Here is a 12,717-nt window from a genome sequence, read left to right on the forward strand (position 1 = left end):
TAGCACTGCTGCCTCACAGTGCCGGGGACCAGAGTTCGATTCAGGCCTTTGGTGACTGTCTGTATGGAGTTTGCACATTCTCCCCGTGTCTGCGTGGGTTTCCTCCCACAGTCCAAAGATGTGTAGGTTAGGGGGATTGGACATGATCAATGCACAGGGTGACATGGATAGGGCGAGGGCGTGGGCATAGGTAGCGTGTTCTTTCGGAAGGTGGGTGCAGACCTGATGGGCTGAATGGCCACCTTCTGCACTGCATGGATTCTATAGATTTAGATGATCCCAGATATACAGAGTAAATCGAGTATAAGATTGCTGAAGACAGCTACATCTCTGGCAGAAGCTCTTTGTTCTGAATTGTGATGAACAATATATGTTATTGGCTCATGCAATCAGACCTTTTTTCACACATCAGATAACAAACCGGTATCTTAAATGGACTTTCTTTGTTTCTATGCATTTATACACAAACTAATTGTGTCAATAAGTTGTGTGGTGCTTTGAATGGCCTATTGAAATGTTAACATATGCAGATTGACAGCGGAATAGATGATTCTAATCTCTTTAAATGCCAAAACATTAAATGAGTTGAAGGGAAGAAATGGCAAGAAGCCCGAGGTCATAGTCGCACCTCAAGAGCTGAACAATCTGTTTAATGGTAGAAAATTACTGTGATACAAACAACGTAGCAGAATGTTCTGTCCAGTAACCTACTGACATGCCAAACCTCTGTGAAGAGCCATAGAACCATAGAATCTCTACAGTGCAGAAGTTTGCATGAACCTCTGAAAGAGCCCCCTACCTAGGCCCACTCCTCGGCCCTATTCCCATAACCCCACCTAACCAGCACATTTTTGGACACTTTGGGGCAATTTAGAATGGCCAATCCAGCTAACCTACAGATCTTTGGACTGTGGGAGGACACCAGAGCACCCGGAGGAAACCCACGCAGACACGGGGAGAACGTGCAGACTCCACACAGTCACCCAAAGCTTGAATTGATCCTGGGTCCTGTCATGATATACACTCATGCACATAATAAGATACAGACAGGCAGTGACAGACACACAGTACAGCCAATCAACACACAGGACAGAACATAACCAATCACCAGGCAGAACACTAGAAGGTGGTCTCGCACTATAAAATACACGAGGCATCAACACTCTGCCTCTTTCCACTGGTAACAACTGTAGTGACAGTCAGGGTGTATATATCAGTTAGCATGTTCTACACATGGCTCAGAGCTAGTCTGGTCTAGTTAGTTCTAATAAGCACGCTTAGATTAGTAGAGTGTCAAACCCACAGCGAACTGTGTGCATTGCTTTACAAGTTCAATAAAGCGTATTGAACTACATCAAAGTTTGGAGTCTACTTTCAAGTACAACTGCATCCAGTTGCAGTCCGTGTTAACCCAGGGTGAATAACACAACATGGTACCAGTAGTCTACTATCTCTAAGTGGTTTACCTCGAGTAATTCCGTGATGACCAGCAAGTGCCTTCCAACGGCATGGAGAAGATCCAGACCCCTCCACAGCTACAGATCTCCGGCAATCTCGGCGCCAACTGGCGGGTCTTCAAGAAAAGGTTCCTTCTCTACATTGAGGCCTCTGACCTCGAGGATGCGTCCGATGCCAGAAAAATTGCGCTGCTCCTATCAACTGCGGCGGACCAAGCCATTCAGATTTTCAACTCGTTTAATTTTACCGATGGCCAGGACAAGACCAAATTCAAGACTGTTTTGGAGAAGATCGACAGTCACTGTGAAGTCGAAACAAACAAGTCCTTTGAGCGCTATATCTTCCAGCAACGCCTTCAGGGTAAGGATGAACCTTTCCAATCTTTTCTAACTCATCTCCGTATATTAGCGCAGTCCTACAATTATGGTGCAACTGCTGATTCCATGACCAGGGATCAGACCGTGTTTGGGGTGCACTCCGATTCCTTGCAGGAGCAACTCCTCAAAATTAAGCACAAGACCCTGCCAGTCGCAATCGAGACGTGTATAGTGCATGAGCATGCGAGAAATCGGTACTCCCGTTTCAAATCGGCAGAATACGAAAAACTTGCCTCACGCGAGGTCGAGAGTGTACTGGCCATCGCCCGGATGCAGCGCCTCAGTATCGATGAAAGCAGCCATTTCGCTCGCTTTTCCCGGGGCCCCACGCATGCGCAACACGAACGGGAGCACGAAGTGGCCGGAAACCAAACTGCGCAGGTGCGAACGTCGGCTGACCGCACTGCGCATGTGCGACGGCGCACGGAGAGTAACAATGTCATAACATGCCCGAACTGCGGCACCGCCCACTTAAAGCGGCAATGCCCTGCAAAAGGCAGGCGATGTTTAAATTGCAGGAAGCCTGGACATTATGCAGCCTTGTGCAGGTCTGCAACACCAGTCAAGGGCCAGCGATCCCAATTCCAACGCAAGCGCGTTCGATGTGTACAGCAAGATTTACTGGATTCTGAGCTGGCAGCACTATGGATCCAGAGGACGACTGCCTGGAGTCCCCCTATCATGTGAGCATCATCACTACATATGAGTATGCCTCCTCAAATTCAGCAAGACGCCTATCTATCCTCAATGTGGATTTCGCGGACGAATGGCTTCCTGTCATACAAGTTAATCAATGCAGCATCCAGTTCAAATTGGACACTGGTGCTTCTGCCAATCTCATCTCTCAAGCTGATTTTGACCGCATTAAAAAGCAACCCAAAATTCTTCCGCCAGCCTGCCAGCTCCTCGATGATAATGGCAATGCCATAACTGCACTAGGATCTTGCCATCTATTCGTCTCCAACAAGACCATCAATGTCACACTGCGAATTGAAATTGTCAAGCCTGATAAGGCATCCCTGCTCAGTGTCCATGCATGCAAGCTACTCAACCTCGTACAGCGAGTCCATGCCATGTCTTCTTCCAATGTGGATCTTCAGGCTGACATTGATGAAATCCTTGCTCAATATCCAGATGTGTTTGATGGAATGGGCACTCTGCTGTACTGCTACAAGATCCTACTCAGGCCTGATGCCACGCCTGTAATCCATGCACCACGCCGGGTGCCGGCTCCTCTGAAGGACCGTTTAAAGGCACAGCTACAGGAGCTCCAAGACCAAGGCATCATCTCCAAAGTGACAGAACCGACTGACTGCGTCAGCTTGATGGTCTGTGTGAAGAAGCCCTCAGGAGCGTTGCAGATATACATAGATCCCAAAGATCTTAACCAGAACATGATGCGGGAACACTACCCAATCCCGAAGCAGGAGGAACTGACCAGTGAGATGGCACACGCCAAATTCTTCACAAAGCTAGATGCATCACGTGGTTTCTGGCAGATACAACTGGACAAGTCCAGCAGGAAGCTCTGCACGTTCAGCACACCATTTGGCAGGTACTGTTATAACCGGATGCCGTTCGGCATTGTCTCAGCCTCTGAAATCTTCCACAGGATCATGGAGCAGATGATGGAGGGCATTGAGGGTGTGCGTGTCTATGTAGATGATGTAATCATATGGTCCACGACCCCCGAGGACACACATATCTCATCTCAAACAAGTCTTTTGACTTGTCCATGCAAACGGCCTCAAGCTGAACAAGGCCATGTGCTCCTTTGGCATGTCAACCATCAAGTTCTTGGGCAACCAGATACCCAGCAGAGTGTGCAACCAGATTCGGACAAGGTCAAGACCATTAATGCCATGAAGACCACGGAAGACAAGAAGGCGGTACTACGCTTCCTCGGAATGGTGAATTTCTTGGGAAAATTCATTCCCAACATGGCCTCACACACCACGGCTCTGAGGTATCTGGTGAAGACGTCCACTGCATTCCAGTGGCTACCCACACATCAAGCAGAGTGGCTCGAGCTCAAAGTACTAGCGTTTTTTGACCCGGACAGGGAAACAAAAATCTCCACGGGCGCAAGCCAGGACGGCATTGGTGCGGTGCTCCTCCAGAGGGATGACTCCTCGTCCTGGGCTCCAGTTGCTTATGCGTCAAGGGCCATGACTCCTACTGAACAGAGGTACGCCCAAATAGAAAAAGGAGTGTCTGAGCCTCCTAACCGGCATTGTAAAGTGCCATGACTACGTCTACGGTCTACCAACATTCACAGTGGAGACTAACCACAGACCCTTGGTCCATATCATTCATAAGGACTTGAATGACATGATGCCCAGGCTTCAGCGCATTCTCCTTCGACTCTGAAGGTACGATTTTGAGTTAGTATACACACCAGGCAAGGAGCTGATAATTGCGGATGCCCTGTCATGCTCCATCACCTCGCCCTGTGAACAGGTTGACTTCATCTGCCAAATTGAGGCACAGGTGCAGCTGTATGCCAGCAATCTCCAGGCCTCGGATGAAAGAGTGATCAGCATTCGTGAAGAGACTGCCAAAGACCCTCTTCTGCAGCGTGTAATGCACCACCTTGCGAATTGCTGGCAAAAAGGGCAATGCCCTCAGTTCTTTAATGTGAAGGACGACCTGACAGTCGTCGAGGGGATCCTCCTCAAGCTAGATCGTATCGTTATTCCTCACAGTCTGCAGAGCTTAGTGCTCAAACAAATCCACGCGGGACACATAGGTGTCGAAAAGTGTAGGTGCAGGGCCCGGCACGCTGTCTATTGGCCTGGGATCAGCCAGGACATATCCAACATGGTCCTCAATTGTGCCACCTGCCAGCGTTTCCGCCTGCTCAAACAATAGAAACACTCCAGCAACACGAGATCGTGACCTCTCCGTGGTCCAAGGTAGGAATTGACCTTTTTCACGCCAATGGGGGTGACTATGTGCTCATCATAGATTACTTCTCAAATTACCCGGAAGTTGTGACTCTGTCACACCTCACATCAAGGACAGTCATCAAGGCCTGCAAGGAGACATTTGCCAGGCATGGTATTCCACTAACTGTCATGAGTGACAATGGTCCCTGCTTTCACAGCCAAGAGCGGTCCAATTTCGCCAAGTCGTACCAATTCAACCACATTACCTCAAGCCAGTCATAATATGCACCCGTGCACATCATGAGGTAAAAGCAGGCAGTGACAGCACGGTAGCCTTGTGGATAGCACAATTGCTTCACAGCTCCAGGGTCCCAGGTTCGATTCCGGCTTGGGTCACTGTCTGTGCGGAGTCTGCACATCCTCCCCGTGTGTGCGTGGGTTTCCTCCGGGTGCTCCGGTTTCCTCCCACAGTCCAAAGATGTGCAGGTAGGTGGATTGGCCATGATAAATTGCCCTTAGTGTCCAAAATTGCCATTAGTGTTGGGTGGGGTTACTGGGTTATGGGGATAGGGTAGAGGTGTGGACCTCGGATAGGGTGCTCTTTCCAAGAGCCGGCGCGGACTCGATGGGCCGAATGGCCTCCTTCTGCACTGTAAATTCTATGAAATCTATGACAGACACCCAGGTGAGCCAATCAATATACAGAACTGAACACAACAAATCACAAGTGAAGCAACTGCTCTGCAAGGCTGCGGACTCTGCTTCTGACTTCAACCTTGCGCTGTTGGCGTACAGGGCAACCCCTCTGTCCACCGGTATGTCTCCGGCACAACTCCTCATGAATAGAGACCTGTGGACGACTGTTCCAGCCATACACTTACCAGACCTGGATCACCTCCCAGTGCTGCAAAAGGTGCAGCACCTCAGGAACTGGCAATAGCTGACGTACGATGCTCATGCTACCGATTTGCCTGTGCTAACTCCGGAGGATGCTGTTCCAATCAAATTACCTGATGGAGGCTGGTCAGCTCCAGCTGTTGTGGTTCGACAGGCTGCTCCCAGATCGTTTGTAGTTCGTATGGCTGATGGCTCCATTGTCAGGCGCAACAGAAGGGCACTGCGCAAAGTTGCCTGCCCACCACCAGATCCTATGTTGTTATGCGTCCTCCGGACACCTCACACGACAAGGCCACCAATCTGGCAGCAATCCCGCCTGTCAAGGCACCGTCGTCCCCACCTCCACCTCTCAGGCGGCCGACAAGGATCAGACGCAAGCCCCAAAGATTGGACTTATAGACATTTCTCTTGTAAATTATGTTTTGTATCTGCACGCTAGGCTCCTCTTATGTATATATTCATCCACTCGCTTTCATCCACTCACCATTTAATATAAATAGTTCTACATGTAATTACAGTCGCATATGCTCCAAGCAACCAACATTTTTTTTAAAAAAGGGGCGATGTCATGATATGCACTCATGCACATAATGAGATACAGTCAGTGACAGACACTCAGTCCAGCCAACACACAGGGCAGAACACAACCAATCACCTGGAAGAACACTAGAAGGTGGTCTCGCACTATTAAACACACAAGGCATCAGCACTCTGCCTCTTTCCACTGGTGACAACTATAGTGACAGTTAGTGTGTATATATCAGTTAGCACGTTCTACACGTGGCTCAGAGCTAGTCTGGTCTAGTTAGTTCTAGTAAGCACGCTTAGATTAATAGAGTGTCAAACCCACAGCGAACTGCGTGCACTGCTTAACAAGTTCAATAAAGCGTATTGAACTAACATCAAAGTTTGGAGTCTACTTTCAAGTACAACTGCATCCAGTTGCAGTCCGTGTTACCCCAGGGTGATTAGCACGACAGGTCCCTGGTGCTGGGAGGCAGTAGTGCTAATCACTGTGCCACCATGCTGCCAAAGAGTTATTTTTTTTCTCCTTTCTTGGAATGTGGGCTTTGCTGGTCAGACCAGCCAGCATTTGTTGCCCATCCCTAATTTCCCTTCAATAGAGTGTTTTGTTGGGCCATTTCAGAGGGCAGTTAAGAGTTATTGTGGATCTGGATCGAGGAGAGATGAGTGAAGCAAATGGGTTTTTGAATGACAATTGATGATCATTTCATTTTTACTGAGACAAATGTTTAATGTATTAGCTACCATGGTGGGATTTGAACCCCTGCCCACAAGGGACGTAGGTCTCTGGATTATTAGTCCAGCAACATTGCCACTAGGCCATCGCCTCCCCCTCAGGTAACATTCCATTCCATGATAGAACATAGACACATAGCAACAGTTTCCCACATGATAAGATGACATAATATAGCTGAAGAAAATGACTTGCATCCGTGTAAGCAAGTGAAAATCAAAGTAAGAATGGTAGCTAACTACAGAATAGTTTTTTTTTTAAACGTAATATACTCGTGATGTAAGTTGAAAATATTTGGAGTATAAATTTGCCTTGAGCCATAGTGTAAGATGGTCAATTGAAGCCAATGGAAAAGAAACATAGATTATTAGATAGACTAGCTTGCCTTTTCCTCCAGTGTGTTTTTGCCTGTCGTGCTTTATTGTTCAAGATCAATTTATTTAACGCTTTTTTCAGGCTGTTTTGTTCAGTAAGGCACAGGCAGAGCTGTAGAAGTAGTAATATCTGAACATTTTTGAATAATGCAGGCAGAATAATTAAGCATTGCAAATATTCCATTAGGAATAACCCACAAATGTGGATTGAGTTACATATCTGCAAGAATTAATTAATTAAATTGGTAATGCCAAATGTAATAAAGATTGAGAAACTCTTGGAACTAAATTCCTTAATTTGCCGTACTTTTCAAATAATCTTGTCATATTACTTTTGGCACGGAAATGCTCCTGTGGGCCTCAAAGGAGTCTGAATGAGAAGAAATGCATCTAATTTATTTTACCTTATGTGGTTACTGTCAGAATCTTGTATGTAAGAGCTATGAAGGATCACTTGATCACAGTCAATGATTATTGTTCCATCTAAGTTATTAATCGTGCCTTCCCCTGAAGGCCACATGTGCAAAGATCCATTGTAAAATGGAATGCAGGTAAGTCCGAGTCATACAAAAACAGGAACTGGTTGAGTGGTCAATGATGTAACAAAGGCAATGACAGATGAAATGTTTAATCAGAGGTGCATACCAGAATCCCACATTCATCACTCTCAGTACAAATACACCATTATTCATTTGACACCATTTAAACTCGAAATCCTTCACTGACCCTCCCTCGGTTTATCTTCACACGGCAAAGCGAGCGCACAGGTGACATGCTCTGGTGCCTTTGTATTATTATTGTTGAGCTATGATGAAGGCCTTAAGAGTAGATCAAATACCTGACCCAGTGAATTATCCAACCTTTTCCACTCCATCGCTCTACTTTCCTTGCAAACTACTGCCCCATACTCAAAAATCCTTTCCTCCCCAAAGGCCTTGAATGTGTTGTCTCCTCCCAAATCCCCCCCCCACAACTTCCTCAGAACTCAGTGTTTGAATCCCTCCAATCAGGTTTTCTTCCCTGCCGCTGTACTGAAACAACTCTTGGCAAAGTCACACGCGACACCCGATGTAACTGTGACCAAGGTAAATTATTCTTCCTCGTCCTTCCCGACCTCTCTCAATGACATGCATTCTTTAACATGGTTACCAACACCATCCTCCTCCAACATCTCTGCTCTGAACTCCAGCTGTGTGAGACTCTCGCCTGGTTCCAATCCATGCTCCGGAACCTGTACGTCTGGTATCTCCCAGCATCCAGCTTTGGCTCTCTCCTATTCTTCTTCTACATGCTGCCCCTCAGCAACACCTTCCGAAGGCACAAGGTTAGTTTTCACATGTATGCTGACAGTCTCAAGCTCTGCATCACTACCATCTCTCAAATCCTCTGCTGTTGTTAAATTATTGGACGACTAGGGCAGGACGGTGGCACAGCGGTTGGCATTGCTGCCTCACGGCGCCAAGGTCCCAGGTTCAATTCCAGCTCTGGGTCACTGTCCGTGTGGAGTTGGCACATTCTCCCCGTGTTTGCATGGGTTTTGCCCCCTCAACCCAAAAATGTGCAGAGTAGGTGGATTGGCCACGCTAAATTGGACTACTTATCCATGCTGGAGGAGCAGAAACTTCCTCCCGTTTGAATATTCGGGAAAAGCAAAACCATTTTCTTAAAATCCCCACGAAAACACCATTCCCCAGCTGCCAACTCAACCCCTTTCCCTATTAACAATCAAAGGCTGAAACAGACTGTTTGTGATCCGGTGGATGTCACATTTGACCGCAAACTGTGCTTCTGACCACATATTCATATCATCACTAAAACTGCCTACTTCCACCTATGCAGCTTTGTCCAACCCTACGCTGTCTCAGTTTATTTGCTACTGTAATCCTCATCTATGCCTTCGTTACCTCTAGATATGGAAATTTCAAAACACTCCTGCCCATACAGCCCTCAACATTCTACTCTCCGCAACCTTGAGGCCATTCAATACTCTGCTGCCCGTGTCCATACTTGCACAATGTTCCATTCACATATGACTGACTCAGTGCTCATTGACCTACAGTGGCTCCCAACTGCTTCAGTTTTAAAGTTCCAATCCTTGTTTTCAAATTCCTCCGTGGCCTCATCCTTCTCTATCTCTGTTCTCCCGTTCATGCCACACCCTCCACGATATCTGCACTTACCTAACTCTGACCTCTTGAAACTTCCTGGTTCTAATCTTTCCACCTATTGCTGTCATGCATTCAGCTGTCCAGGCCTTGAGCTTTGGAAATCTCTCCCTGAACCTCGCGTCCCTCATTTCAGGCTGTCCTTAAAATCTACCCTTTTGACATTGTACTTTCCAATCATAGAATCCCTACAACGCAGGAGGAGGCCATTCAGCCCTCTGAAAGAGCACCCTACCTTGACGCACACCCTCATTCTATCCCCGTAACCTCACCTAACCTGGGCACTAAGGGACAAATTAGCATGGCCAATCCACCTAACCTGCTCATCTTTGGACTGTGGGGGGAAAACCGGAGCACCCGGTGGAAACCCACACAGACTCGGGGTGAAAATGCAAACTCCAAGTCACCCAAGGCCCGAATTGAACCAGGGTCCCTGGCACTGTGGGGCAGCAGTGCTAATCACTGTGCCATAATGCCGCCCTTTTGATATATCCTTGGTAGCTTGCTGTCAAGTTTTGCTTAATAACATTCCAGTAAAGTGTCTGGGTCTTTTTTATGATGTTGGAGGCACCTATCCCCGTAATCACTTAACTCCACCTAACCTGCACATCTTTGCATTCTGGGAGGAAACTTGAGCACCTGGAAGAAACCCTCGCAGACACGGGGAGAATGTGCAAGCTCCGCACAGCCACCAAAGGCCGGAATTGAACCCGGTTTCCCGGCACTGTGAAGCAGCAGTGCTAACCACTGTGCCACTGTGCCCTGGGTGACTGTGTCCCTTAAAATACAAGGTCTGTATCCTAATTTGATTCAGGTCTGATGTGTCCATTTAATCATGAATCATTAGATCCTTCATAAATACTTTTGCAAGTGCACAAAGTTATGATGTCATTGCATCAACACTTTGCTCAATATCCTCTTGAGAAGGGGTGTAATAACAAGTTGAAGTTTGGAGCATGTGACTACTCTTCACAAATAAAACTCAACCATTTCTCCCTGCATATTTACATTACTATGTATTATATTCTTTCACACTTAATTACAGATTTGGGTTGATTGAGTTCTGGTATAAAGTGTATCAAATCAAATGTTTAAAATGGAAATTATCTTGGAGAGAGAGACCTGAAGAGAAACTCAGCACCAAGATGAGGCCTGGATGGCAGCTTGGGATCGAGGGGAGGCCTGGTGGAGAACTTGAGAGAAGAAAGCACAATAAGCTTCAGAGAAAGTGGGCCGGAGTATTCGATTCTGCGGCTGTGTCCGCAGGATTTGTCTGGTCTTACGACCAAAAAGTCGGCACCGCCACCACATCAATGCTCCGCCTGGTGGGGGGTTAGCAGCCGTGCCACGTAAAGCCGGATTTATGTGCCAATACGGGCGCAGAATGGTCAGGTCCGTGGCCACGCATGCACACGGCGGCAGCTTGCTGTGGTCGCCCGGTACAATATGGACCAGCCTGCCAAAAACCACCTCCCTGTAACGCCCCTCGCCACTCCTGACCACCCCCCACCAGTCCCCCCAGCCCCTGCCGAAGTCCCCCCTGTCCTGTTGAGTGTTCTGGTGTACAAACGATCCAACACAGCTGGAGATGGTGTAACTTAATTTTATTTACTACTTAACTATAACAGCACACTGCTAACTTGGGTACGTGCATTACCAGCTAATCTGTGGACCCTGTCCTATCACTATCTGGGTGAGGCACTCAGCACATGGTGAATGTCTGAGTGGCAGGCTCTGAGCTTGCTGCTCTGAGCTGGCTGCTGCTGGAATGAGCGGGAACTGTAGTGTCCTCTGTTTTTATAGTGCGTGTGCTCTCACTGGTGATTGGCTGTGATGTTGTGTGTGTGATGGTTGGTCCTATTGCATGTCCATCAGTGTGTGTGCGATTGCACCATGATATCCCCCCTTTTCGCAAAGGATATGTGCCTACATGATAATAAATAAAGAGGTGGAGTGAGTGCATCTAATCATGTGTGTGCAATATTTACAACAATATGTACAACAAGGTGCAGGATCATGTAGCAGGCGCGGAACCAGACGAAGGACGTGCCGATTGCCGCGGCGAATAGAGCCATCAGGTAGACGAACCAGGAACGAGCGGGGAGCTATCTGTCGGAGAACCTCAGCGGTTGTCGACCAGCCGCCCTCCAGAAGGTGTATGCGGACATTATCTCCAGGCGCCAGGGCAGGAAGATCAGTCGCCCGAGCATCATGTGTCGCCTTTTGTTGCTCACGCTGTTGCTGCATCCACCGAAGTATCGGAGCATGGTCGAGGTCTGGGACATGAATGGATGGCACAGTGGTCCTGAGGGTGCGACCCGTAAGCAGCTGGGCCGGCGATAGGCCCGTGGACAGTGGGACCGAGCGATAGGCCAGCAATGCGAGGCAGAAGGCAGATCCTGCATCAGCAGCCTTGCAGAAGAGCCTTTTAACGATATGGACGCCCTTTTCTGCTTTGCCATTCGACTGAGGATGCAGAGGGCAGGAAGTCACGTGTGTGAAGTTGTATGAGCCGGCGAAGGAAGACCATTCCTGACTCGCAAAGCAGGGGCCATTGTCTGACATCACGGTGAGCGGAAAGCCGTGGCGAGCAAAGGTCTCTTTGCAGGCCCGGATGACAGCCGATGACGTGGTGTCGCGCAGGCGTAAGACCTCTGGATAGCTGGAAAAGTAGTCGATGATGATGATGTAGTCCCTGCCGAGCGCATGGAACAGGTCCACGCCCACCTTCGACCAGGGGGACGTGACCAACTCATGGGGCTGAAGGGTCTCACGGGGTTGTGCCGGCTGAAACCGCTGACAGGTGGGGCAATTGAGCAGTGTTACCAATGTCCTCGCTTATTCCCGGCCAGTACACAGCCTCTCGGGCCCTCCGCCAGCACTTCTCAACGCCAAGATGGCCTTCGTGCAGTTGTTTTAAGACAAGCCGGTGCATGCTGTGTGGGATCACGATGCGGTCCAGCTTCAGGAGGACACCATCAACGACTGCCAAGTCGTCCCGAAAGTTGTAAAACTGTGGGCGTCCGTCATGTGGTGCATCATACGTTGCAGAAGGGGGTCGGCCGCAGTCCCACGTCGAATGTGGGTCAGGCGTGCATCAGTGGCCGGCAGATTGGCAGAGGTGAAGGCGGCATGTGTGTCGACTTGGAAAACGAACCCCTCCGGGTCGGGCGGTGTGTTTACTGCCCTGGACAGAGCGTCTGCTATGATGAGGTCCTTACCCGGGGTGTAGACAAGTTGAAAGTCGTACCTCCGGAGTTTGAGAAGAATGCGCTGGAGGTGAGGGGTCATAACGTTGAG

General features: G+C 48.5%; 1 protein-coding gene across 24 annotated transcripts in view; it reads left to right on the plus strand.

Moving 5' to 3' along the window:
- LOC140429768 (receptor-type tyrosine-protein phosphatase delta-like) overlaps positions 1-12,717 on the plus strand; it is a 3,491,723-nt gene that overhangs the window by 1,551,916 nt on the left and 1,927,090 nt on the right. The gene's annotated exons all lie outside the window — the stretch shown is intronic.

The sequence above is a fragment of the Scyliorhinus torazame genome, chromosome 9 (assembly GCF_047496885.1).
Source record: "Scyliorhinus torazame isolate Kashiwa2021f chromosome 9, sScyTor2.1, whole genome shotgun sequence".
NCBI lineage: Eukaryota > Metazoa > Chordata > Chondrichthyes > Carcharhiniformes > Scyliorhinidae > Scyliorhinus > Scyliorhinus torazame.